The sequence below is a fragment of the Rhinoderma darwinii genome, unplaced genomic scaffold (genome assembly GCF_050947455.1).
Source record: "Rhinoderma darwinii isolate aRhiDar2 unplaced genomic scaffold, aRhiDar2.hap1 Scaffold_724, whole genome shotgun sequence".
Taxonomy (NCBI): domain Eukaryota; kingdom Metazoa; phylum Chordata; class Amphibia; order Anura; family Rhinodermatidae; genus Rhinoderma; species Rhinoderma darwinii.
In genome coordinates, this window is record NW_027464285.1 from 307,204 (window position 1) to 334,962 (window position 27,759).

Below are 27,759 nucleotides of genomic sequence, written 5' to 3' on the forward strand. Positions count from 1 at the left end.
CTAGAGGATGTCACGCTCAGAGAAATAGAATCTGCCCACATTCTAGATGACATCACAAGAAGCGTATCCCAGTGAACCGTTACAACAGAGCGGCCATATATAACGTAATATGGTAGAAGAATACAGACAGTAGGGGGTTTTAAATAAAAAAAAATTACACCGTTCACTGTGTGAGTCAAATAATGCTATATTGCAATAGTTCTGGACTTTTAACGATGCAGCGATACCAATTTTGTTATTATTTTTACATTGTGCTTGGGGAAAAATGGGAAAAGTTTTTTTTTAACTTTAAATTTATTTTTTTACACCCATTTTATTAGTTCCCCTAGGGGACTTGAACCAGTGATCATTAGATCGCTGGTACAATACACTGCAATACATGGATGAGTTACGGAAACAGCGTAACTCGCTGAGCTACGCTGTTTCCGGAACTCCCATAGTAGTGAATGTCAGTTATAGAAGCAGCGTAGCATGCTACGCTGTTTCCGTAACTACTATTCAGTTCTATGGGATTTGCCGAAACTGCGTAGCTCAGAGAGTTACGCTGTTTGCGTAACGCGAACATGTAACCAGAAAGTGAAGTGGCCGGAAGACCGCGGAGCCGGGTAAGATGGAATGGGGCTTAGGGGGCCCCGTTCTAGAGATATTACACCTGTGGATATGTCATAAATGTCCTTCGTAGGAAAACCAATATAAATGCCGCGGTCGCTATTGACCGCAGTATTTAACTAGTTAAACAGCGCCATCACTGTTCCTAGCCGTTAGTGCAGCGTGTCAGAAGCTGACACCTGCAGTGTATGGGGCAGGCTCAGCGCGTGAGCCCGCTCCATACATCATCAAAAATATGTTTATTATAGAATCTGGTAGAATTTCTGTGCGGTTTTCTGTGGCTCCGGCCCTTTAACATGCGATGATCGGTGAGAAGAAGAGGGGGAGGGTCCTTCTTCACCCGTGGATATGGCCGCTAGTCCACCCTTACACAGCTCGATCCTGGATCAGAAGAAACCGAAAACGTTTTTTATATTTTCCAAAGTCGGATCCTAGAAAAGGAAAAAATACAAATAAGCAAAAAAATTCACAAAACCTTCACCACAAGGAGAAGATGAAGACGAGCGGAAGACGTCAGACTTACCGGATCTCGCGTCTGCTCATCACTGGAGGAGTCTTCATGGGAATTTCTGATGGTTTAGGTGGTAAAGACCACAATATTGGGGTGACAACTGCAAAAAAAAACAAACAGAAATTCAGTGTCCAGGCGGCTGTAGAAGAGTCGTGAGGTGAGAAGATCATCAGTGGACGGCACTTACCTCACCTAAAGATGGTAAATGGGCCCTGAGCGGCAGATAGAAATAAGATGGCCGCTATCTCTCCCGGGGGTTGGGGGCCCTGATGGTAAATAGGCCCCAAGCGGCAGATGTTACTAAAATGGCCACTTTCTCTTTCGGGGGTTGGAGGCCCTGATGTTAACTGTAGCCCCCGAAAGATCGTCCATCTCCACATCAGCAGCTGCAAATTGGCGTCCGCCAACCTCCAGTTTGTCATCATTATCCTTCACTTCCTCCATCTCCAGGTCCTCCGGAAACTGGCGTCCACCAACTTCCATCTTCCCGTCCTCCTTCTCCACGTCCTCCGGAAACTGGCGTCCGCCAACTTCCATCCTCTCGTGATCCTCCTCCATCTCCACGTCCTCCGGAAACTGGCGTCCGCCAACTTCCATCCTCTCGTGATCCTCCTCCATCTCCACGTCCTCCGGAAACTGGCGTCCGCCAACCTCCATCTTCCCGTCCTTCTTCTCCATCTCCACGTCCTCCGGAAACCGGCGTCCACCAACTTCCATCCTCTCGTGATCCTCCTCCATCTCCACGTCCTCCGGAAACTGGCGTCCGCTAACTTCCATCTTCTCGTGCTCCTCCTCCATCTCAACGTCCTCCGGAAACTGGCGTCCGCCAACCTCCATCTTCTCTATAACACTCATCATTGGAAACATCTTCACCATCCCCTTCTTCTTATAAGACACGTCCATGATGAGAGCCAGCAACAGAAACTGACACCGCGGTCAATGTGTGATCCCAATTTATAAACTTGATGTCACAACATGAGGGCCATTATGTGCAAACGGAACGCATGCAGATCACAGGCCCCGCCCTTCACATGACATCACGCTCAGATTCTCTGGAGGACGTCACGCTCAGAGAAATAGAATCTGCCCACATTCTAGATGACATCACAAGAAGCGTATCCCAGTGAACCGTTACAACAGAGCGGCCATATATAACGTAATATGGTAGAAGAATACAGACAGTAGGGGGTTTTAAATTAAAAAAAATTACACCGTTCACTGTGTGAGTCAAATAATGCTATATTGTAATAGTTCTGGACTTTTACCGATGCAGCGATACCAATTTTGTTATTATTTTTACATTGTGCTTGGGGAAAAATGGGAAAAGTTTTTTTTTAACTTTAAATTTATTTTTTTACACCCATTTTATTAGTTCCCCTAGGGGACTTGAACCAGTGATCATTAGATCGCTGGTACAATACACTGCAATACATGAATGAGTTACGGAAACAGCGTAACTCGCTGAGCTACGCTGTTTCCGGAACTCCCATAGTAGTGAATGTCAGTTATAGAAGCAGCGTAGCATGCTACGCTGTTTCCGTAACTACTATTCAGTTCTATGGGAGTTGCGGAAACTGCGTAGCTCAGAGAGTTACGCTGTTTGCGTAACTCGAACATGTAACCAGAAAGTGAAGTGGCCGGAAGACCGCGGAGCCTAATAAGATGGAATGGGGCTTAGGGGGCCCCGTTCTAGAGATATTACACCTGTGGATATGTCATAAATGTCCTTTGTAGGAAAACCAATATAAATGCCGCGGTCGCTATTGACCGTAGTATTTAACTAGTTAAACAGCGCCATCACTGTTCCTAGCCGTTAGTGCAGCGTGTCAGAAGCTGATACCTGCAGTGTATGGGGCAGGCTCAGCGCGTGAGCCCGCTCCATACATCATCAAAAATATGTTTATTATAGAATCTGGTAGAATTTCTGTGCGGTTTTCTGTGGCTCCGGCCCTTTAACATGCGATGATCGGTGAGATGAAGAGGGGGAGGGTCCTTCTTCACCCGTGGATATGGCCGCTAGTCCACCATTACACAGCTCGATCCTGGATCAGAAGAAACCGAAAACGTTTTTTATATTTTCCAAAGTCGGATCCTAGAAAAGGAAAAAATACAAATAAGCAAAAAAATTCACAAAACCTTCACCACAAGGAGAAGATGAAGACGAGCGGAAGACGTCAGACTTACCGGATCTCGCGTCTGCTCATCACTGGAGGAGTCTTCATGGGAATTTCTGATGGTTTAGGTGGTAAAGACCACAATATTGGGGTGACAACTGCAAAAAAAAAACAAACAGAAATTCAGTGTCCAGGCGGCTGTAGAAGAGTCGTGAGGTGAGAAGATCATCAGTGGACGGCACTTACCTCACCTAAAGATGGTAAATGGGCCCTGAGCGGCAGATAGAAATAAGATGGCCGCTATCTCTCCCGGGGGTTGGGGGCCCTGATGGTAAATAGGCCCCAAGCGGCAGATGTTACTAAAATGGCCACTTTCTCTTTCGGGGGTTGGAGGCCCTGATGTTAACTGTAGCCCCCGAAAGATCGTCCATCTCCACATCAGCAGCTGCAAATTGGCGTCCGCCAACCTCCAGTTTGTCATCATTATCCTTCACTTCCTCCATCTCCAGGTCCTCCGGAAACTGGCGTCCACCAACTTCCATCTTCCCGTCCTCCTTCTCCACGTCCTCCGGAAACTGGCGTCCGCCAACTTCCATCCTCTCGTGATCCTCCTCCATCTCCACGTCCTCCGGAAACTGGCGTCCGCCAACTTCCATCCTCTCGTGATCCTCCTCCATCTCCACGTCCTCCGGAAACTGGCGTCCGCCAACCTCCATCTTCCCGTCCTTCTCCATCTCCACGTCCTCCGGAAACTGGCGTCCACCAACTTCCATCCTCTCGTGATCCTCCTCCATCTCCACGTCCTCCGGAAACTGGCGTCCGCTAACTTCCATCTTCTCGTGCTCCTCCTCCATCTCAACGTCCTCCGGAAACTGGCGTCCGCCAACCTCCATCTTCTCTATAACACTCATCATTGGAAACATCTTCACCATCCCCTTCTTCTTATAAGACACGTCCATGATGAGAGCCAGCAACAGAAACTGACACCGCGGTCAATGTGTGATCCCAATTTATAAACTTGATGTCACAACATGAGGGCCATTATGTGCAAACGGAACGCATGCAGATCACAGGCCCCGCCCTTCACATGACATCACGCTCAGATACTCTAGAGGATGTCACGCTCAGAGAAATAGAATCTGCCCACATTCTAGATGACATCACAAGCAGCGTATCCCAGTGAACCGTTACAACAGAGCGGCCATATATAACGTAATATGGTAGAAGAATACAGACAGTAGGGGGTTTTAAATAAAAAAAAATTACACCGTTCACTGTGTGAGTCAAATAATGCTATATTGCAATAGTTCTGGACTTTTAACGATGCAGCGATACCAATTTTGTTATTATTTTTACATTGTGCTTGGGGAAAAATGGGAAAAGTTTTTTTTTAACTTTAAATTTATTTTTTTACACCCATTTTATTAGTTCCCCTAGGGGACTTGAACCAGTGATCATTAGATCGCTGGTACAATACACTGCAATACATGGATGAGTTACGGAAACAGCGTAACTCGCTGAGCTACGCTGTTTCCGGAACTCCCATAGTAGTGAATGTCAGTTATAGAAGCAGCGTAGCATGCTACGCTGTTTCCGTAACTACTATTCAGTTCTATGGGATTTGCCGAAACTGCGTAGCTCAGAGAGTTACGCTGTTTGCGTAACGCGAACATGTAACCAGAAAGTGAAGTGGCCGGAAGACCGCGGAGCCGGGTAAGATGGAATGGGGCTTAGGGGGCCCCGTTCTAGAGATATTACACCTGTGGATATGTCATAAATGTCCTTCGTAGGAAAACCAATATAAATGCCGCGGTCGCTATTGACCGCAGTATTTAACTAGTTAAACAGCGCCATCACTGTTCCTAGCCGTTAGTGCAGCATGTCAGAAGCTGACACCTGCAGTGTATGGGGCAGGCTCAGCGCGTGAGCCCACTCCATACATCATCAAAAATATGTTTATTATAGAATCTGGTAGAATTTCTGTGCGGTTTTCTGTGGCTCCGGCCCTTTAACATGCGATGATCGGTGAGATGAAGAGGGGGAGGGTCCTTCTTCACCCGTGGATATGGCCGCTAGTCCACCCTTACACAGCTCGATCCTGGATCAGAAGAAACCGAAAACGTTTTTCATATTTTCCAAAGTCGGATCCTAGAAAAGGAAAAAATACAAATAAGCAAAAAAATTCACAAAACCTTCACCACAAGGAGAAGATGAAGACGAGCGGAAGACGTCAGACTTACCGGATCTCGCGTCTGCTCATCACTGGAGGAGTCTTCATGGGAATTTCTGATGGTTTAGGTGGTAAAGACCACAATATTGGGGTGACAACTGCAAAAAAAAACAAACAGAAATTCAGTGTCCAGGCGGCTGTAGAAGAGTCATGAGGTGGGAAGATCATCAGTGGACGGCACTTACCTCACCTAGAGATGGTAAATGGGCCCTGAGCGGCAGATAGAAATAAGATGGCCGCTATCTCTCCCGGGGGTTGGGGGCCCTGATGGTAAATAGGCCCCAAGCGGCAGATGTTACTAAAATGGCCACTTTCTCTTTCGGGGGTTGGAGGCCCTGATGTTAACTGTAGCCCCCGAAAGATCGTCCATCTCCACATCAGCAGCTGGAAATTGGCGTCCGCCAACCTCCAGTTTGTCATCATTATCCTTCACTTCCTCCATCTCCAGGTTCTCCGGAAACTGGCGTCCACCAACTTCCATCTTCCCGTCCTCCTTCTCCACGTCCTCCGGAAACTGGCGTCCGCCAACTTCCATCCTCTCGTGATCCTCCTCCATCTCCACGTCCTCCGGAAACTGGCGTCCGCTAACTTCCATCCTCTCGTGATCCTCCTCCATCTCCACGTCCTCCGGAAACTGGCGTCCGCCAACCTCCATCTTCCCGTCCTTCTTCTCCATCTCCACGTCCTCCGGAAACTGGCGTCCACCAACATCCATCCTCTCGTGATCCTCCTCCATCTCCACGTCCTCCGGAAACTGGCGTCCGCTAACTTCCATCTTCTCGTGCTCCTCCTCCATCTCAACATCCTCCGGAAACTGGCGTCCGCCAACCTCCATCTTCTCTATAACACTCATCATTGGAAACATCTTCACCATCCCCTTCTTCTTATAAGACACGTCCATGATGAGAGCCAGCAACAGAAACTGACACCGCGGTCAATGTGTGATCCCAATTTATAAACTTGATGTCACAACATGAGGGCCATTATGTGCAAACGGAACGCATGCAGATCACAGGCCCCGCCCTTCACATGACATCACGCTCAGATTCTCTAGAGGATGTCACGCTCAGAGAAATAGAATCTGCCCACATTCTAGATGACATCACAAGCAGCGTATCCCAGTGAACCGTTACAACAGAGCGGCCATATATAACGTAATATGGTAGAAGAATACAGACAGTAGGGGGTTTTAAATAAAAAAAAATTACACCGTTCACTGTGTGAGTCAAATAATGCTATATTGTAATAGTTCTGGACTTTTACCGATGCAGCGATACCAATTTTGTTATTATTTTTACATTGTGCTTGGGGAAAAATGGGAAAAGTTTTTTTTTAACTTTAAATTTATTTTTTTACACCCATTTTATTAGTTCCCCTAGGGGACTTGAACCAGTGATCATTAGATCGCTGGTACAATACACTGCAATACATGGATGAGTTACGGAAACAGCGTAACTCGCTGAGCTACGCTGTTTCCGGAACTCCTATAGTAGTGAATGTCAGTTATAGAAGCAGCGTAGCATGCTACGCTGTTTCCGTAACTACTATTCAGTTCTATGGGATTTGCCGAAACTGCGTAGCTCAGAGAGTTACGCTGTTTGCGTAACTCGAACATGTAACCAGAAAGTGAAGTGGCCGGAAGACCGCGGAGCCGGGTAAGATGGAATGGGGCTTAGGGGGCCCCGTTCTAGAGATATTACACCTGTGGATATGTCATAAATGTCCTTCGTAGGAAAACCAATATAAATGCCGCGGTCGCTATTGACCGCAGTATTTAACTAGTTAAACAGCGCCATCACTGTTCCTAGCCGTTAGTGCAGCGTGTCAGAAGCTGACACCTGCAGTGTATGGGGCAGGCTCAGCGCGTGAGCCCGCTCCATACATCAAAAATATGTTTATTATAGAATCTGGTAGAATTTCTGTGCGGTTTTCTGTGGCTCCGGCCCTTTAACATGCGATGATCGGTGAGATGAAGAGGGGGAGGGTCCTTCTTCACCCGTGGATATGGCCGCTAGTCCACCCTTACACAGCTCGATCCTGGATCAGAAGAAACCGAAAACGTTTTTCATATTTTCCAAAGTCGGATCCTAGAAAAGGAAAAAATACAAATAAGCAAAAAAATTCACAAAACCTTCACCACAAGGAGAAGATGAAGACGAGCGGAAGATGTCAGACTTACCGGATCTCGCGTCTGCTCATCACTGGAGGAGTCTTCATGGGAATTTCTGATGGTTTAGGTGGTAAAGACCACAATATTGGGGTGACAACTGCAAAAAAAAAAAAACAGAAATTCAGTGTCCAGGCGGCTGTAGAAGAGTCGTGAGGTGAGAAGATCATCAGTGGACGGCACTTACCTCACCTAAAGATGGTAAATGGGCCCCGAGCGGCAGATAGAAATAAGATGGCCGCTATCTCTCCCGGGGGTTGGGGGCCCTGATGGTAAATAGGCCCCAAGCGGCAGATGTTACTAAAATGGCCACTTTCTCTTTCGGGGGTTGGAGGCCCTGATGTTAACTGTAGCCCCCGAAAGATCGTCCATCTCCACATCAGCAGCTGCAAATTGGCGTCCGCCAACCTCCAGTTTGTCATCATTATCCTTCACTTCCTCCATCTCCAGGTCCTCCGGAAACTGGCGTCCACCAACTTCCATCTTCCCATCCTCCTTCTCCACGTCCTCCGGAAACTGGCGTCCGGCAACTTCCATCCTCTCGTGATCCTCCTCCATCTCCACGTCCTCCGGAAACTGGCGTCCGCCAACTTCCATCCTCTCGTGATCCTCCTCCATCTCCACGTCCTCCGGAAACTGGCGTCCGCCAACCTCCATCTTCCCGTCGTCCTTCTCCATCTCCACGTCCTCCGGAAACTGGCGTCCACCAACTTCCATCCTCTCGTGATCCTCCTCCATCTCCACGTTCTCCGGAAACTGGCGTCCGCTAACTTCCATCTTCTCGTGCTCCTCCTCCATCTCAACGTCCTCCGGAAACTGGCGTCCGCCAACCTCCATCTTCTCTATAACACTCATCATTGGAAACATCTTCACCATCCCCTTCTTCTTATAAGACACGTCCATGATGAGAGCCAGCAACAGAAACTGACACCGCGGTCAATGTGTGATCCCAATTTATAAACTTGATGTCACAACATGAGGGCCATTATGTGCAAACGGAACGCATGCAGATCACAGGCCCCGCCCTTCACATGACATCACGCTCAGATTCCCTAGAGGACGTCACGCTCAGAGAAATAGAATCTGCCCACATTCTAGATGACATCACAAGAAGCGTATCCCAGTGAACCGTTACAACAGAGCGGCCATATATAACGTAATATGGTAGAAGAATACAGACAGTCGGGGGTTTTAAATAAAAAAAAATTACACCGTTCACTGTGTGAGTCAAATAATGCTATATTGTAATAGTTCTGGACTTTTACCGATGCAGCGATACCAATTTTGTTATTATTTTTACATTGTGCTTGGGGAAAAATGGGAAAAGTTTTTTTTTAACTTTAAATTAATTTTTTTACACCCATTTTATTAGTTCCCCTAGGGGACTTGAACCAGTGATCATTAGATCGCTGGTACAATACACTGCAATACATGGATGAGTTACGGAAACAGCATAACTCGCTGAGCTACGCTGTTTCCGGAACTCCCATAGTAGTGAATGTCAGTTATAGAAGCAGCGTAGCATGCTACGCTGTTTCCGTAACCACTATTCAGTTCTATGGGAGTTGCGGAAACTGCGTAGCTCAGAGAGTTACGCTGTTTCCGTAACTCGAACATGTAACCAGAAAGTGACGTGGCCGGAAGACCGCGGAGCCGGGTAAGATGGAATGGGGCTTAGGGGGCCCCGTTCTAGAGATATTACACCTGTGGATATGTCATAAATGTCCTTTGTAGGAAAACCAATATAAATGCCGCGGTCGCTATTGACCGCAGTATTTAACTAGTTAAACAGCGCCATCACTGTTCCTAGCCGTTAGTGCAGCGTGTCAGAAGCTGACACCTGCAGTGTATGGGGCAGGCTCAGCGCGTGAGCCCGCTCCATACATCATCAAAAATATGTTTATTATAGAATCTGGTAGAATTTCTGTGCGGTTTTCTGTGGCTCCGGCCCTTTAACATGCGATGATCGGTGAGATGAAGAGGGGGAGGGTCCTTCTTCACCCGTGGATATGGCCGCTAGTCCACCCTTACACAGCTCGATCCTGGATCAGAAGAAACCGAAAACGTTTTTCATATTTTCCAAAGTCGGATCCTAGAAAAGGAAAAAATACAAATAAGCAAAAAAATTCACAAAACCTTCACCACAAGGAGAAGATGAAGACGAGCGGAAGATGTCAGACTTACCGGATCTCGCGTCTGCTCATCACTGGAGGAGTCTTCATGGGAATTTCTGATGGTTTAGGTGGTAAAGACCACAATATTGGGGTGACAACTGCAAAAAAAAACAAACAGAAATTCAGTGTCCAGGCGGCTGTAGAAGAGTCGTGAGGTGAGAAGATCATCAGTGGACGGCACTTACCTCACCTAAAGATGGTAAATGGGCCCCGAGCGGCAGATAGAAATAAGATGGCCGCTATCTCTCCCGGGGGTTGGGGGCCCTGATGGTAAATAGGCCCCAAGCGGCAGATGTTACTAAAATGGCCACTTTCTCTTTCGGGGGTTGGAGGCCCTGATGTTAACTGTAGCCCCCGAAAGATCGTCCATCTCCACATCAGCAGCTGCAAATTGGCGTCCGCCAACCTCCAGTTTGTCATCATTATCCTTCACTTCCTCCATCTCCAGGTCCTCCGGAAACTGGCGTCCACCAACTTCCATCTTCCCATCCTCCTTCTCCACGTCCTCCGGAAACTGGCGTCCGGCAACTTCCATCCTCTCGTGATCCTCCTCCATCTCCACGTCCTCCGGAAACTGGCGTCCGCCAACTTCCATCCTCTCGTGATCCTCCTCCATCTCCACGTCCTCCGGAAACTGGCGTCCGCCAACCTCCATCTTCCCGTCGTCCTTCTCCATCTCCACGTCCTCCGGAAACTGGCGTCCACCAACTTCCATCCTCTCGTGATCCTCCTCCATCTCCACGTTCTCCGGAAACTGGCGTCCGCTAACTTCCATCTTCTCGTGCTCCTCCTCCATCTCAACGTCCTCCGGAAACTGGCGTCCGCCAACCTCCATCTTCTCTATAACACTCATCATTGGAAACATCTTCACCATCCCCTTCTTCTTATAAGACACGTCCATGATGAGAGCCAGCAACAGAAACTGACACCGCGGTCAATGTGTGATCCCAATTTATAAACTTGATGTCACAACATGAGGGCCATTATGTGCAAACGGAACGCATGCAGATCACAGGCCCCGCCCTTCACATGACATCACGCTCAGATTCTCTAGAGGACGTCACGCTCAGAGAAATAGAATCTGCCCACATTCTAGATGACATCACAAGAAGCGTATCCCAGTGAACCGTTACAACAGAGCGGCCATATATAACGTAATATGGTAGAAGAATACAGACAGTCGGGGGTTTTAAATAAAAAAAAATTACACCGTTCACTGTGTGAGTCAAATAATGCTATATTGTAATAGTTCTGGACTTTTACCGATGCAGCGATACCAATTTTGTTATTATTTTTACATTGTGCTTGGGGAAAAATGGGAAAAGTTTTTTTTTAACTTTAAATTAATTTTTTTACACCCATTTTATTAGTTCCCCTAGGGGACTTGAACCAGTGATCATTAGATCGCTGGTACAATACACTGCAATACATGGATGAGTTACGGAAACAGCATAACTCGCTGAGCTACGCTGTTTCCGGAACTCCCATAGTAGTGAATGTCAGTTATAGAAGCAGCGTAGCATGCTACGCTGTTTCCGTAACCACTATTCAGTTCTATGGGAGTTGCGGAAACTGCGTAGCTCAGAGAGTTACGCTGTTTGCGTAACTCGAACATGTAACCAGAAAGTGACGTGGCCGGAAGACCGCGGAGCCGGGTAAGATGGAATGGGGCTTAGGGGGCCCCGTTCTAGAGATATTACACCTGTGGATATGTCATAAATGTCCTTTGTAGGAAAACCAATATAAATGCCGCGGTCGCTATTGACCGCAGTATTTAACTAGTTAAACAGCGCCATCACTGTTCCTAGCCGTTAGTGCAGCGTGTCAGAAGCTGACACCTGCAGTGTATGGGGCAGGCTCAGCGCGTGAGCCCGCTCCATACATCATCAAAAATATGTTTATTATAGAATCTGGTAGAATTTCTGTGCGGTTTTCTGTGGCTTTGGCCCTTTAACATGCGATGATCGGTGAGATGAAGAGGGGGAGGGTCCTTCTTCACCCGTGGATATGGCCGCTAGTCCACCCTTACACAGCTCGATCCTGGATCAGAAGAAACCGAAAACGTTTTTCATATTTTCCAAAGTCGGATCCTAGAAAAGGAAAAAATACAAATAAGCAAAAGAATTCACAAAACCTTCACCACAAGGAGAAGATGAAGACGAGCGGAAGACGTCAGACTTACCGGATCTCGCGTCTGCTCATCACTGGAGGAGTCTTCATGGGAATTTCTGATGGTTTAGGTGGTAAAGACCACAATATTGGGGTGACAACTGCAAAAAAAAACAAACAGAAATTCAGTGTCCAGGCGGCTGTAGAAGAGTCGTGAGGTGAGAAGATCATCAGTGGATGGCACTTACCTCACCTAAAGATGGTAAATGGGCCCCGAGCGGCAGATAGAAATAAGATGGCCGCTATCTCTCCCGGGGGTTGGGGGCCCTGATGGTAAATAGGCCCCAAGCGGCAGATGTTACTAAAATGGCCACTTTCTCTTTCGGGGGTTGGAGGCCCTGATGTTAACTGTAGCCCCCGAAAGATCGTCCATCTCCACATCAGCAGCTGCAAATTGGCGTCCGCCAACCTCCAGTTTGTCATCATTATCCTTCACTTCCTCCATCTCCAGGTCCTCCGGAAACTGGCGTCCACCAACTTCCATCTTCCCGTCCTCCTTCTCTACGTCCTCCGGAAACTGGCGTCCGCCAACTTCCATCCTCTCGTGATCCTCCTCCATCTCCACGTCCTCCGGAAACTGGCGTCCGCCAACTTCCATCCTCTCGTGATCCTCCTCCATCTCCACGTCCTCCGGAAACTGGCGTCCGCCAACCTCCATCTTCCCGTCCTTCTTCTCCATCTCCACGTCCTCCGGAAACTGGCGTCCACCAACTTCCATCCTCTCGTGATCCTCCTCCATCTCCACGTTCTCCGGAAACTGGCGTCCGCTAACTTCCATCTTCTCGTGCTCCTCCTCCATCTCAACGTCCTCCGGAAACTGGCGTCCGCCAACCTCCATCTTCTCTATAACACTCATCATTGGAAACATCTTCACCATCCCCTTCTTCTTATAAGACACGTCCATGATGAGAGCCAGCAACAGAAACTGACACCGCGGTCAATGTGTGATCCCAATTTATAAACTTGATGTCACAACATGAGGGCCATTATGTGCAAACGGAACGCATGCAGATCAAGGCCCCGCCCTTCACATGACATCACGCTCAGATTCTCTAGAGGACGTCACGCTCAGAGAAATAGAATCTGCCCACATTCTAGATGACATCACAAGAAGCGTATCCCAGTGAACCGTTACAACAGAGCGGCCATATATAACGTAATATGGTAGAAGAATACAGACAGTAGGGGGTTTTAAATAACAAAAATTACACCGTTCACTGTGTGAGTCAAATAATGCTATATTGTAATAGTTCTGGACTTTTACCGATGCAGCGATACCAATTTTATTATTATTTTTACATTGTGCTTGGGGAAAAATGGGAAAAGTTTTTTTTTAACTTTACATTTATTTTTTTACACCCATTTTATTAGTTCCCCTAGGGGACTTGAACCAGTGATCATTAGATCGCTGGTACAATACACTGCAATACATGGATGAGTTACGGAAACAGCGTAACTCGCTGAGCTACGCTGTTTCCGGAACTCCCATAGTAGTGAATGTCAGTTATAGAAGCAACGTAGCATGCTACGCTGTTTCCGTAACTACTATTCAGTTCTATGGGAGTTGCGGAAACTGCGTAGCTCAGAGAGTTACGCTGTTTGCGTAACTCGAACATCTAACCAGAAAGTGAAGTGGCCGGAAGACCGCGGAGCCGGGTAAGATGGAATGGGGCTTAGGGGGCACCGTTCTAGAGATATTACACCTGTGGATATGTCATAAATGTCCTTCGTAGGAAAACCAATATAAATGCTGCGGTCGCTATTGACCGCAGTATTTAACTAGTTAAACAGCGCCATCACTGCTCCTAGCCGTTAGTGCAGCGTGTCAGAAGCTGACACCTGCAGTGTATGGAGCAGGCTCAGCGCGTGAGCCTGCTCCATACATCATCCCCTCCCCGCCTGATGATGTGCTGGCACATCACGGGTCGGGAAGGGGTTAAGTAAGGAGCGGTCAGGGGGCCCGACACTGCCGACTATAACACGCAGGGACTTTTTAGCAAGATTTATTCTTGCTAAAAACTGCGCCTTATAGTCCGAAAAATACTTTTTTATATATATATATATATATATATATATATATATATATATATTGATTGTAGATTTTTTCAATTCTATTTTCTGTACATAATTAACCCTTTCATGACCAGGGGTCATTGATGCCCCTGTGTCCAGGTCAAATTTTCCATTTCTGATATGCACTTCTTTAGACGATAATAACTTTGCAACCGCTTTGAATATCACAACTATTTTAACTTTGATTTTTACAAGACTTATGAGGCTTTCATTTTCTAGATTAGTTTAATTAATTCCATGTTTTACAATTTTATTATGAGCAGACAAATCACAAATTTTTTTTAAAAATAAACAATTTTGTAATTTTTTAAAATATATTTATCCATGTTATTTATGTGTGTGTGTGTGCGTATGTTATGTATATATATATATATATATATATATATATACACATATATATATATACACATACATATATACACACTGTTGCAGCTCTTTAAAGGGAAGGTGTCACGGAAAATTTTATTTTTTATATACTATTGCTTTTAGTATGTCATTAAAATAAATTGTATTCATTTGTCTTTTTGTGTTCTACTTTTTATTTTTTATTTCTTTTACCTCTCTATGGGGGCTGCCACTTTTTTTTCATCTCTGTATGTGTCGATTAACGACACATACAGAGATGGAATACGGCAGCTACAATGCATATGAGTCAATGAACGGCTCCCGTCCATTGCCTCTGCTCTCTGGCTCTGTACTGCGCAGATAAATCTCTCTAGTTGTGCTGAGACTCAGAGGTTCATTAGTCACATCCCCAAACAGTCTCAATACAACTAGAGAGATTTACCATTCAGGGGTCTGGGAAAGCTGGGTGACCACCATTACCCCTCCTACTGGAGTGTGAGAGGTTCATTGGTCACATCCCCAAACACTCCAGTAGGAGGGGCAATGGTGGTCACCCAGCTTTCCCAGAAGCAGATAAAACCAGGAAAGGGCTGGATGGACGGGCTGAGGGTGCACAAGGTTTTTGGTGATCCCCCTCTTTCATGTGATCGGACCTAGGTTACTGGTTCTGATGCAGACGGGGTTCATATAAATCTGTCCATAACAAGAGACAGTTCACTCAGGACAAGCCCTACCCTCATGCCGTAGTTGTGTGGTTCTGTCTGCAGTGATGGCGGTGGGTGGCTCTGACACCCGCCTCCCCCGTCAGGTCATCTCAGGACATAAGGGCTATCCGGATTGGAGACACAGCGCCGCACCTGTCCTCAGGTTGTGTCTGGTATTGCAGTTCACCTCCATTGAAGTGAATAGGACAGAGCTGTAATACCACACATGACCTGAGGACAGGTGCGGCACCATCTTTTCCTGGACGACCCCTTTAACACTTTTCCCGTGTCTGCAGTGCTGTGTGTGTGTGTGTGTGTGTGTGTGTGTGTGTGTGTGTGTGTGCGTGTGTGTGTGTGTAGCAGAGCGGAGTGCACGGGCGCCGCTGATACTTCATAGCCGCTTATCAGCTGTTTTGAAGAATCAGCGGCGAGCACCCCCCCCCCCACACACACACACACACAAATCCCCCCAAATACGCAAAATCAAGTGTAATCAAGCGTTTTTTGATGTGGTTTTTGGCACGTAAAATGTACAAAAAAAAAACATGTCAAATACACGCCGTGTGAACTTGTCAACTGAAAAGTCATTCACTTCACTTTCATCATTCTAAGGGTATGTTCACACACAATGTTTTCAGCTGAAAAATCGGAAGCAGAACGCCTACAAGCATCTGCCCATTGGTTTCAATGGGAAATACGGCGTTCTGTTCCGACAGGGCGTTTTTTACGTGGTCGTTTTCCAAAACTGCCATGTAAAAAGACGCCACCAAAATGAAGTGCACATCACTTCTTGGGATGTTTTTGGAGCCGTTTTTCATTGACTTTATAGAAAAACAGCTCCAAAAACAGCCGTAAAAAACGCGAGTTTGATTAAAAAATGGCTGAAAATCAGGATCTGGTTTCCCTTTGTTTAGTAAGCGTGTGAACATACCCTTAGCCTTTTGATGTGTCCTATAGCTTCTTCCAGCTGCAGAATCACACCCAAAATGGCTGCCGGACACTGCTTAGCAATTTGAAGACACCTTTTCCTGGCTTGTAGGAAAGAGGGGTGAGATTCCCTCCCACATTTACAGCAGCTGTGAGTCGGGTTGCTTTGCCTTATTCACCTTGCTGTAATTCTGGGAAGTGCTCTGTTATGAAAGTTTTATTTTAAATTTATACTTATTTGATGCAACGAAATTAAATATACTCTCAGTTATGGAGAACTTCTTAGGAAATGTTTTATCTGTTAAAGTTTTAAATATGCTTTGCTTTCAAGTCTGGGACAGTTGATATTTCTCAATAAAGTCAGATGCAAATTAGGGAAGTTCAACTTTATCCCAGTTTAAGTTGTAAATGTCAAAATATGCTATATCAAGCAAAACTGCATTAGACTAGTATTTTGTGAAAGATATTCACTGTCATGTGCAAGATGTCATCTGTTTGTGGTTAAAGTCTATATAAGCCAGAGCTTATGTAATGAAGTCAGATATCGTCTCCTCATCGATGAGAATAAAACTCTTATTGGGATGAAAACTTGAATCATTATTGCGAAGTATGGAAAATTCTTCTAACATCTTGGTCCTTCGAAGCCGGAAACCAATATTTCCAGACCCTAGTCCACCTGAGGACTGTACACCGTGCACGGGGTGAGTCATCAAAATACTCACTTAATTCAAAGACCTCCGGTTAAATTATAGTTAAAAAGAGGCCAGTCAGACGCAGGGACGAGGTGGAATGACGGTTTGTAAAAGCACATAGTAAGGAGAGTTGAAGATTCGAGTTTTCATCTGAATAACGGTAATATTGTATATATATGTTTTTTTTAAAATATATATATGTGTTTTTATTATTTTTCATATTTAGATGTATAAGGTTATGTGATAAAAACCTAAGTTGGATCTTAGGTACTAAGACTGGGTCTTAGTTATATTAAGAACAGGTTCTCGAGGTTAGTAGTCCATAGCCTATGTGAGAAGGCTACAGGTAATAAATAACTCCGTGCAGCACGTAAAAGATAAAGTATTTGGAGATTTGGAGGATCTCCTATAGCTTAAGGATTATAGAGTATTATGATTATTTCTTATAGAGTATTAGTATTATTTGTTATAGAGTATTAGTATTATTTGTTAGAAAGTATTAGGATTATTTGTTTTACAAAGTTTATGATTCTGACTAAAAGTATTGAATAATTGAGATAAACGAAATCCAAAGTTAAAGAAAGATAAAGACTTTCAAACTGTGGTGTAAAGACACATCCAGGACATCTGCTGCTGGTCTGACCAGTCTCTTATTGTCTCTGGACGCCCCTGACACCAGAAGTTTTAAGGTAATCAAGTATTTCTTTGGTGAAGTTGAAAGAAATGGTTGTTATAGATGAAACATATGAGACTCCTTGACTGTGAAGATTGAATGTATGAGGGTTAAATAAATAAAACCCTGTGTGTATAAGGGAGTCCAATTAGGAATGGTCCTTTGTAGAATTGTTACAAGGACAAATCAGTAGGGGAAAAATACTGTAAAACACCCAGGAACATGAAGTATATGACTGATCAGCATAATACTTGTAAATATTGTTGCGTTTTGTGTGTGTACTGTGAAACTTTGGTGAAAATACCTTGTGGTCAAGATATACGAGGTATACAGAAATATAGAATATGATAGTAGGTTTTGTTATTCATATCGAATTTGTTTGTTAATCGTTAATTATGTGTCTTGTCTAAATGTGGTGAGTTGAGACAGTCTCACATTTTCGTGTCGTGGTCACCTTGGGTGAGCGACATTACTGTCTTGGGACTGTGTTTTGGTAAGCGGCTCTAGGCGTCTAGAGTGCAGCGAGTCCTACAGTTCATGGAGAATAAAGTTTTGGCAAGCGGCCTTATTTATAAGGTGCAGCGAACACTGTTATTCAACATACCCAACTGACCATAAGACTCTTTGAATGAGATCAAATTAGGGTCAGATCATAGAACCAAGATCAAATAATAGAACAAAGGGATAAATGAATATTAGTAAGTCAAATTGTCACGTAGCAGTGGATTAACATCTATTGCCCTGAAGGCTTCTCATTAAGTTTGGTTGGTCTTTTATTATTTACTATATTTGTGATGACTAAGATATTTAAAAATATTAGAAAAGGACAAAGGCACACCAAATTATTTTAAATCTCTTGTCCGGAGTGTATGTTTGGATTAATGTTGGCTATTTCTACTGAAGGTTGGAGAATAGTCAAAATAATTGATAAAGGATACAAAGTTAATCAAATCTTTTCATATTAAAAAAGTGTTTAAATTAAATATACGTAAGACTACTATTCTAGAAAAAAAAAAACAACTATTGGCATATTATTAACGGACCTAGAAGGAGGCAAACTGTATATATCCCTAAAAGACGCCATTTAGGTGTCCATTAAATAGAGAGACATATACTAAAATTGTTACATTAGATTTCCTTTCAAAAGGACACTGCTTGTAACATGTGTAACGTATCAGGAACAGCTTCAACATGTTGTTGTTTGTGTTAAAAAGTATTAAAATATTCCTTTAGAAGGAGATGTTAAGTATATGCACAAATTAGATGTGGTGAATGTAAAATGATGATGATAAGGGTGTGGCAAATTTAGATTTAAAAGGAATTTGAGGGTAATTGAATGTTATAATTTAGTGAAGGGAAAAGAGAAGTGTGGTTTTGATTGTGTAAGACGACGGTTGGAAGAATCTCACAAGGGAGAACAAGGTAGAAGGTTTACAGAATGTTAAAATGATCACGAAGGTTAGAAGAAGGTTGTTTATATAGTTCAAGATGAAAAACTTTCATAGAACAAAATGCTGGCTGGTTGAAAGACCATGAAATGATCGGAAAAGCAGAACTATAGAAGAGTGTGTCAATAAATGTTGATATGTATAGTATGTGCATAAAAGTGATAACAGTGACTTTACTAGTGATAAAGAGTAATACAGATAGGTACATTGCAATGAGTAAGGTGGATGATGACGAGAAGTATGATGTAGACATGTATACAGCGTGTGTCCCCGTGTATACAGTGTGTGTCCCCGTGTATACAGCGTGTGTCCCCGTGTATACAGGGTGTGTGTTGCAGACTAGTCTGAGGAGGAAATGAAATTGTGTACTGTTTGATGTGAGATGTTTTTCTCAATCCAGATTAAGAACTAAATTAATTGAATTTCAAATTGTTATTATATGTAAAATTGGTGTGTAAAAAGTCCTAGAACATCGAACTAAAGTACAAGATTGTGTAAATAGACTGACTTAAGTAATTAAAGTTAGCTGTGTAAAATCTGGTTTTAAAGTTATAAATACAGTTTCCTTAATGTACGAACTTGCAAATGACAATGACTTGTTTGATATGGAACATGAGTCTGATTGTCACAGTTTAATGCAACTTGAAGTCCAAGGGTTACCAGGTGTCACTAATGTACCTTTTACTAACTATGATGTTCAGTATTTTGTAGACAGATCCAAATACTGGAATAAGCAGACAGGACATTTCACCACCGGGTATGCAGTAGTCCAGGAAAGTAAGACAGTGCTGCAAAAGTCACTGCCCTCCAGCAGCTCTGCCCAGGAGGCAGAACTCATGGCACTCACAGAAGCATGTAAGTTAGGCACAGGAAAAAGGGTGAACATCTATACAGACTCAAGGTACGCCTTTGGAGTCTCACATTATGACACAATATGGCAAGCAAGAGGCTTTCTGACTGCAGCAGGCAAATCAATACAACACTGGTTTGCCCCTGAATCTCAGAACACAGGTGCTCTACATGTAGAGGGTTGTCTGACATGCGTCAGACACAATTACGGTAAAATGACAAAAACACCCAGTAAGCACTCGCTTTGCCCTGATTACCCCTTCCAGCAACTGCAAGTGGACTAGATACAGCAACCCAAGGTAGGTGTATATGAATATGTCCTCATATGTACTGACATGTTTTCAAATTGGCCTGAGGCATGGCCAGTAACCAAAAACATAGCTAAAAACACTGCTAGAAAAATACTCAGTGAAGTAGTATGCCGATATGGAGTTCGAAGAACCCACTTCATAGGAGAAGTATTAGGGCATATACTTACTAGGCTCGGTATCACACAGGCATTCTATACACCATATTACCCAAGAAGGTAAACATCTGTATGAAGGAAGAAAGTCAGTAATACTCCAAGCACCGAAACCTCTGACAAAAAGACAAATGATGTCCTTTTTGGGTATTACTAACTTCTGCAGGTGTTGGATAGCCAATTATGCTGCTATTACAGGACCATTGATGTCTTTGATTTATGAAGAGGTCTTTTTTTTCAGATAAAACAGGATCTTGTAGGCTCTTCAGTGCTTGGACTAACTGATTATTATTAAAAAAAACAAAACAACAACAAAGAAAAAAACTTTATTCAAACTGTAGAGTGTAAAAATTGATATATGACTTCAGGGCTAACACAGGAGTATGGATGAAAGGATAGACCTCTAGCTTACTACTTATCAAAACTCGACCGAGTAGCTAGAGCCCTACCTCCCCGTGTTCAATCAGTTGTAGCCGCCGCAGAAGCTATAAGAGCTTCCGCCACATTAGTGTTATTTATGATAGAAAGATGTACCACTTTAAATTTTTCGACCTTGATGTCTACTGTGGAGGATGGTGCACCACTTGATTGCCTATCCTCAATAGCAGAAAGAGTGTTACCAAGATCAGATCTTAAAGATATTCCATTACCAAATAGTGATCTCATACTGTTTGTAGATGGATCTTGTAAGAACAAATACATCCTACCCAGCAACTTATTCAGAAGTGCAGTTATATTGAGCCATCGGACAAGCCATGTCTCAACAGGGGGGATGGTAGAAATCATATCTAAAGTGTTCACGGCATATGGCTTTACTAACTACTCTAAAAAAATTTAACTTGTTTAACATGCGCCAAACATAATCTACAGGGGAATGTAAGACCAAAGAGAGGACAGTTCCCATGTCCACGATATCCATTCTAACACATTTGTATGGATTTCATTGAAGTTGTTTTTGCTTCCTAAGATATTAGGTATATGTATAAGGGTGTTGATTTAAAAATATTTGGTTTGAGACACTTGTCAGATAAAATGTATGGTATATGTGAATATTTCTGTGAGTAGAAGATGTTACAGATAATCAGCTCAGATCAAGGTACAAATCCTGCTAAAAAGGGTAACACCAAGTGCGACATAAAATGTACCCAGTAACTACATATTATCTATGTGCCCTGTCCAGAGGGACAGAGACGTTTTTCTTACATAAAGGTGTTTGTTTGTTTGTTTGTTTGTTTGTTTGTTTGTTTGTTTGTTTGTTTGATGTACAGGATTTGTCAATGAACTGATGGGACCCAAACATGAGGGTGATAGCATGAGATTGGTGATAGTATTCTTTTCTTAGTTGAGACGCTATTGTTAATATTGTCTGAGGTTTATAATTATAATGCGTGTAAATATGCCACGGTACTGTGAATAACAACTTGAGGTGTTTTATGTGGAGGTATGAGGTGAAGGTCACTGGTTGTTGTCACTCATGAGTAAGACGTTCATGGCAGCAATGAGAGCCCGGAGGTTATGTTACCTGGGTGTCTTTAGGTTTGAGAAATATGCTGCCCACGACCTGTTATATCTGCAGGTGTAAAAGTCCCATTAGGACAGTAAGTGACAGTGCGACAATTATTACCAATACATGTACCGTGGATGAGATTTGGATTATTGCCAATATTAGTAGGTTTAGCAGTAAGAATGCTCATAATATAGAGAAAGTGGCCGACAGATTGGATACTGTTACAGATTATGTGTTTGATGTCTTGAATTCTGCCCAAGGGGGCATTTGCCAAGTAGTTGGCTCAACCTGTTGCCACTGTATAGACCTTTTTGGCATTATGCAGGACAAGTATGACCGTAGAGCAAGCTAAGAAAATAAAGTCTGTAAGGGGAATAAGCCCTCTTTTAAGTACCTGGCTTGGATACAAAATGTCCTCAAATAAACAAAAGGTGGGAAAAATGAAAATGATTAAAATAATGTGAAGATTAATTTATTTTGTGCAGCAGCTAACTTGTCTGGAGACCCCAACTTGTTCTTATGTAGTGAATAAGAAAGACATTGTTCCTTTAAGACAAGTATATTAATGCTGATTTCGTATGTTATTAAAATTAGTTATTTTTTACCTTAGTTCTCATGCGAAACTCAAAAGGAATAGCTATTGCTTAGTGATTATTGATGTATTCACCAAATGGGTAGACCATTTGTAATACCGCAGTTAAATCTATTCTCTAGGATGGATGAAGAGTTTGATTTTACACTTCCTGAATATATGGCAAAAAAAGCTAACCAACAGGGAAGTTTCTATCTCTAATTCTATTCCAGGTGACCCTGTACCTGAACCTGAACCTGTGAAGCCAGGAAATTGGATATTATCTTTGTTGAAAAAGATCATATCAGGTTCTGCTTACCACACCTAAGGCCGTAAAGATAGCCGAATGTACCGCTTGGATACACTTATCACACTGTAAGGTAGTTAGGGAATTGCCACTATCCTCCTAGGCTATGAAAGACTGATTACAAAGGGTGGTCATTTGTTAGAAGTGACTGGTCTCAAACTTCAGCGAAGAAAACATCCAGAGCCTGGGAGGAGACAGGGCAAAATGTTATTAGTTATTCTAGGTATCCTATGGGGGTTCAAAGTGTGTCAACCTAAGGTATGGGATCTCTGGGAAACAGGGTCAGGGTAGGATTCCCTAAAGACTTAGCTTGGAGAGTTAAATATTTTAATTTTACTGAAGGTGAGACTGCAACATATGAAATAGTTTTCTGCGCGGTGTTATAGATCAATGCAAGGATAGAAACATAGCTTATAAACTAGCATATTCAGAGAAGAACATTTGTATTATCTATGTAAACACCCTAATAAAAAGGATAAGGGACTATATGCTATAGGAACTGATGTTTCAGGTACTGACCCTATAGGGATTTTTTTTATTGAATGCAACGGAAAGTTTTTTAGTTCCGAAGATAGACCTACCCTCTAAAGTTTATCTGGCCAACTTCACTTATGAAGATAAATTGACATTAGAAACAGGTTACAGAGATAAACATGAATGGTTAGCCTGGATAGGATACACTGCAATCCAAAATAATAGAACTAACTGTATCACTTGTGCAAAAGCCAGGCCACATCTGGCTACTATACATTTCAGGCAAGGAGAACCCACAAGGTCTGCAATGCGTGTTATCTTTATATAATGCATCATATAATCCAGGTGATCAATTATGTAAGACATTCTCTTTATTGTACCCACCTGTGGGGAGAGATGAAATCCCTCCCTTAATAGTGGCTTACCCAGGCAACTACACCTGCTTTCTGAGGAATGGGCAAGGTAAGAAAGTCGGGAACCTCACTGAAGAGTTTTGTGACCGATAATGGTAATTACTCCTCTAATTGGTTTATCAACCAGACAAGGGCAAGGACTGATCTCCGGTGGCTATGTGGAGACAGGAAGGCCAAGTGGCAGGGAGGCTGTGCTCTGGTTCAGCTTCTGAAGCCATTCCACTTGTTTTTAGCACCTGAGTTTCAGAGAATGAGAAAATGCCCTGGAGACTATCTGAATCGCTATAAGCGGTCTAACCCTGGAGTTTCCTTTCACCATAGAATATACATAGATGAAGTAGGAGTACCCTGTGAGTTTAAGGCCCAAAATCAGATTGCATCAGGCTTCAAGTCTGTACTTTTCTGGTGGTCTACGATAAATAAGAATGTCGACTGGATTAATTATATTTATTACAATCAACAGAGATTTGTTAATTATACCAGAGATGCAATAAAAGGTATTGCAGATCAGTTGGGACCTATATCTTTAATGACATGGTGAAATAGAATAACGCTGGATATGTTACTAGCAGAAAAAGGGGGTGTCTGCAAAATGTTAGTATCTTCTGTTGTACTTTTATTCCCAATAATACAGCTCCTGATGGCAGTATTAGAAGGACTCAGTATTGGAAGGACTCAATTCCCTGTCCGAAGATCTTGCGGGAAAACTCCAGAATAAATGACATCTTCACCTCATGGATTGCGGGGTAGTTTGGAAAATGGACTGGCCTGGTAACATCTGTACTCATGACCATTGCCGTTGTTGCCAGTATATTGACTGTTTGTGGATGCGATACCTTGCATAAGAGGATTGATCCAAAGGTTCATTGAGACCTCAGTGACAAAGACAATGTGCCAAGAAATTCAAAAGAAGAGAACCTGTCCTGGATATTTTATAGAACATTTCTTGATAAATTTACAACAGGGTGGAATGTTATGAAAGTTTTATTTTAAATTTATACTTATTTGATGCAATGAAATTAAATATACTCTCAGTTATGGAGAACTTCTTAGGAAATGTTTTAGCTGTTATAGTTTTAAATATGCTTTGCTTTCAAGTCTGGGACAGTTGATATTTCTCAATAAAGTCAGATGCAATTTAGGGAAGTTCAACTTTTTCCCAGTTTCAGTTGTAAATGTCAAAATATGCTATTTGAAGCAAAACTGCATTAGACTAGTATTTTGTGTAAGATATTCACCGTCATGTGCAAGATGTCATCTGTTTGTGGTTAAAGTCTATATAAGCCAGAGCTTATGTAATGAAGTCAGATATCGTCTCCTCATCGATGAGAATAAAACTCTTATTGGGATGAAAACTTGAATCATTATTGCGAAGTATGGAAAATTCTTCTAACATGCTCAAACATGTCAAATTATTATTTAACTTGTAATACTTTCCAGAATATGGAATAAAAAAAAAAATGCAGCAAAAAACGTAAAAAATATAATAGAAATAAGTAACGACACTTAAAAAAAAGGTTTAATTCGCGACACATTCCCTTTCTGCCGAGATAACAAGCACACTGGCTCCGTTATCTCTGGGCAGAAGCGATGGAGGGAGAAGGAGGGGGAGGTGCAGACACACACGGGAGAGAGAGAAAAGTGCAGACTGCACTTGTAAGTTTAGTTTCATTCAAAAAAACACGTTTGTTTTATGAAACTAAGTCAAAGACGTGTCGGCACTTTTAAAGAGAGCCGACATATAGATTAGTGCAGAGCTGCTCACGCTGAAGCACCTTCTGCACTCATTTAACCCCGATGCACGCTGCAATCGTCTATATACCTGCTACCTGCACGGGGCATCGGCAGTTAGAACGTGTATATAGCCGTATGGCAGTCGTGAAGGGGTTATGGAGGCAGCCATTTTGTCTTCGCTGTTAACTGCATTAAGAGATATGGTTTACAGCAGCCACATGGGTCGTAGGAAACAATAGTCTGGAGCTGAGCCATTGACTTCTACGGGACAGTTTTCTAGGTTTGCTCTGTGGCCTGTGCAGAAGTCATTGTGCAGGGAGGGGGAGGAGGGGAGCTGTGTCCATCACCTATTGTCAATGGTGTATCCTGTGTTATCTATATATAGGTGATACCAGTCAGTGTAAAGGCCCTTTTACATGGGCCAATGATCAGGCAAACAGTCATTCATAGAACGCTCGTTGCCGAGAATTGCCCTGTGTAAACAGGGGAGCGATCAGCAGATTATCGTATCGTTTTAGAAAACCAAAATATTATCGTTGTCGGCAGCACATCTCCCTGAGCCGTGCTGCCGACATGATAATAATGTATGGGGACGAGTGATCGGAGTAACGAGTGCTCGTTCCCATACATAGCTCCTTGTGACAGGAGCAAACGAGTGCCAATCAACAAGCTGTCTCATTGATTGGCAGTCGTCTACACGGTCCTTGTAATAAGACCTTGATCCTGCCTGTGATGATAATGAGATGATTGCTGAGAAGTGATCTCCACAAAACACGAAGGATCAGTCTATTATGGATGGTGGATCCTGTGTTATCTATATATAGATGTAACCTGTCAGTGTAATCCTGCCTGTGACGATAATGAGATGACTGCTGAGAAATGATCTCTACAGAACAGGGAGGATCAGTCTATTATGAATGGTGGATCCTGCATTATCTATATATAGATGTAACCTGTCAGTGTAATCCTGCCTGTGATGATAATGAGATGACTGCTGAGAAATGAGCTCTACAGAACAGAAAGGGTCAGTCTATTATGAATGGTGGATCTTGTATTATCTACAGTATATATATAGATGTTAACTGTCAGTGTAATCCTGCCTGTGATGATAATGAGATGACTGCTGAGAAGTGATCTCTACAGAACAGGGAGGATCAGTCTATTATGGATGGTGGATCCTGTGATATCTATATATAGATGTAACCTGTCAGTGTAAGGGTATGTTCACACGATTAACAAAAATGTGGTTAAAAAAACAACAACAAAAAACACAGCAGGTCCTGCTTAATAAACCACGGAGTTCACTTTCTAAATTCATTATTACTGACTTGTGATAACTCCTCCTGGAATTTCCTCCTCCGGTTCACTCTTACACGGTTGATCGCCCCTCACCCGCTCTTCTTCTTCATCCTCTGTTTTAATATTAGTCACATCTTCCCCCTGATTTCACATATGTAACAATTCAGTACAATACAGCAGAGAGTGTGAAGAATCTAACAGATCAACATAAGAAACCACCAAACTCTATGACCGTTAGGGATGCACGATGCATCGAAACTTCGATACTGTTTCGATACCGTTATGTCATGTATTTCGATACATGTATTTCGATACTTGGCTGTGCGGCCGCACAGCTCAGTATAGTAACACATGAATGTATGAGAGCGGGGCTCCGGCTGTGTGATAGTCATTGCCCGGCTCCTGAGTCATGACGAGTGTGCGGGGTGTGGATGATGCGATGCGGCCAGCGCTGCACTAATGATTGCCGGCACTGAAGACAGAACATGGCGGGCGCGCTGCAAAACACCCCCATGTTCTGTCTTCAGTGTTTGCACCGCCGCTTATTATAGTGCAGCGCCGGCCGCATCACCTCATGCTGACCGCGCTCTCACTTATTGTCAGGAGCGGGGCAATTGTTGTATTACACATCCGCAGCCCAGCTCTATAACGGCGGAGATCAGAGAAACCTCTCATCTCCGCCGCTATTCCCCTGAATGCTGCGATCACAGCGGACTGCAGAATTCAGAAAAGGGGGGATGCCCCTTGGATCGCATCGCGGGAATTCCTGTGACGCGATTAAGGGACATACCATATATGGGCAGACAGCCCAGGGTCCATTGAAGGACCCCAGGGCTGTCCTACCATATTTCCTGTTGTTAGGGCATACTTAGGTATGTCCTAACAACTGCCTGTGTACTATCCGTACACAGGCTAATATACTGGTATATAGATATATGCCTCTGTACTATCAGTTTATAGATATATGCCGGTACATTAAAGTTTAAAAATAAAGTAAAAACATAAAGTAATATTAAATAAAAAAAATACACACACATTTTTTTACAATAAAAAAATTAAAATAAGTCTCAGTACATAAAATATACACATATTCGGTATTGGCGCGGCCATAATAACCTGCACAACAATTTTTTTGCATATTTCTGTGTACGCTGTAAAAAAATAAAATAAACACTGCTTTCTATCACTTATTGTGGGGCACGAGGTGTGATGAATTTAACCTCCATGCGCCTCATTAATAGTAATTAACCCCATCATGTACCTTACACATCAACCCATTATGACTGAGAAACATGATGGGGTTAAT

The 27,759-nt window shown here is 43.3% G+C and overlaps 1 long non-coding RNA gene across 1 annotated transcript in view; it reads right to left on the bottom strand.

Annotated features, from left to right (window-relative positions):
• LOC142729581 (uncharacterized) overlaps positions 1–26,593 on the bottom strand; it is a 42,599-nt gene extending 16,006 nt beyond the window's left edge. Inside the window, exon 1 of the long non-coding RNA XR_012878369.1 lies at positions 26,483–26,593. This is a non-coding gene — a long non-coding RNA (uncharacterized LOC142729581). The remainder of the gene's footprint in view (positions 1–26,482) is intronic.
• Positions 26,594–27,759: the final 1,166 nt, after the last annotated feature.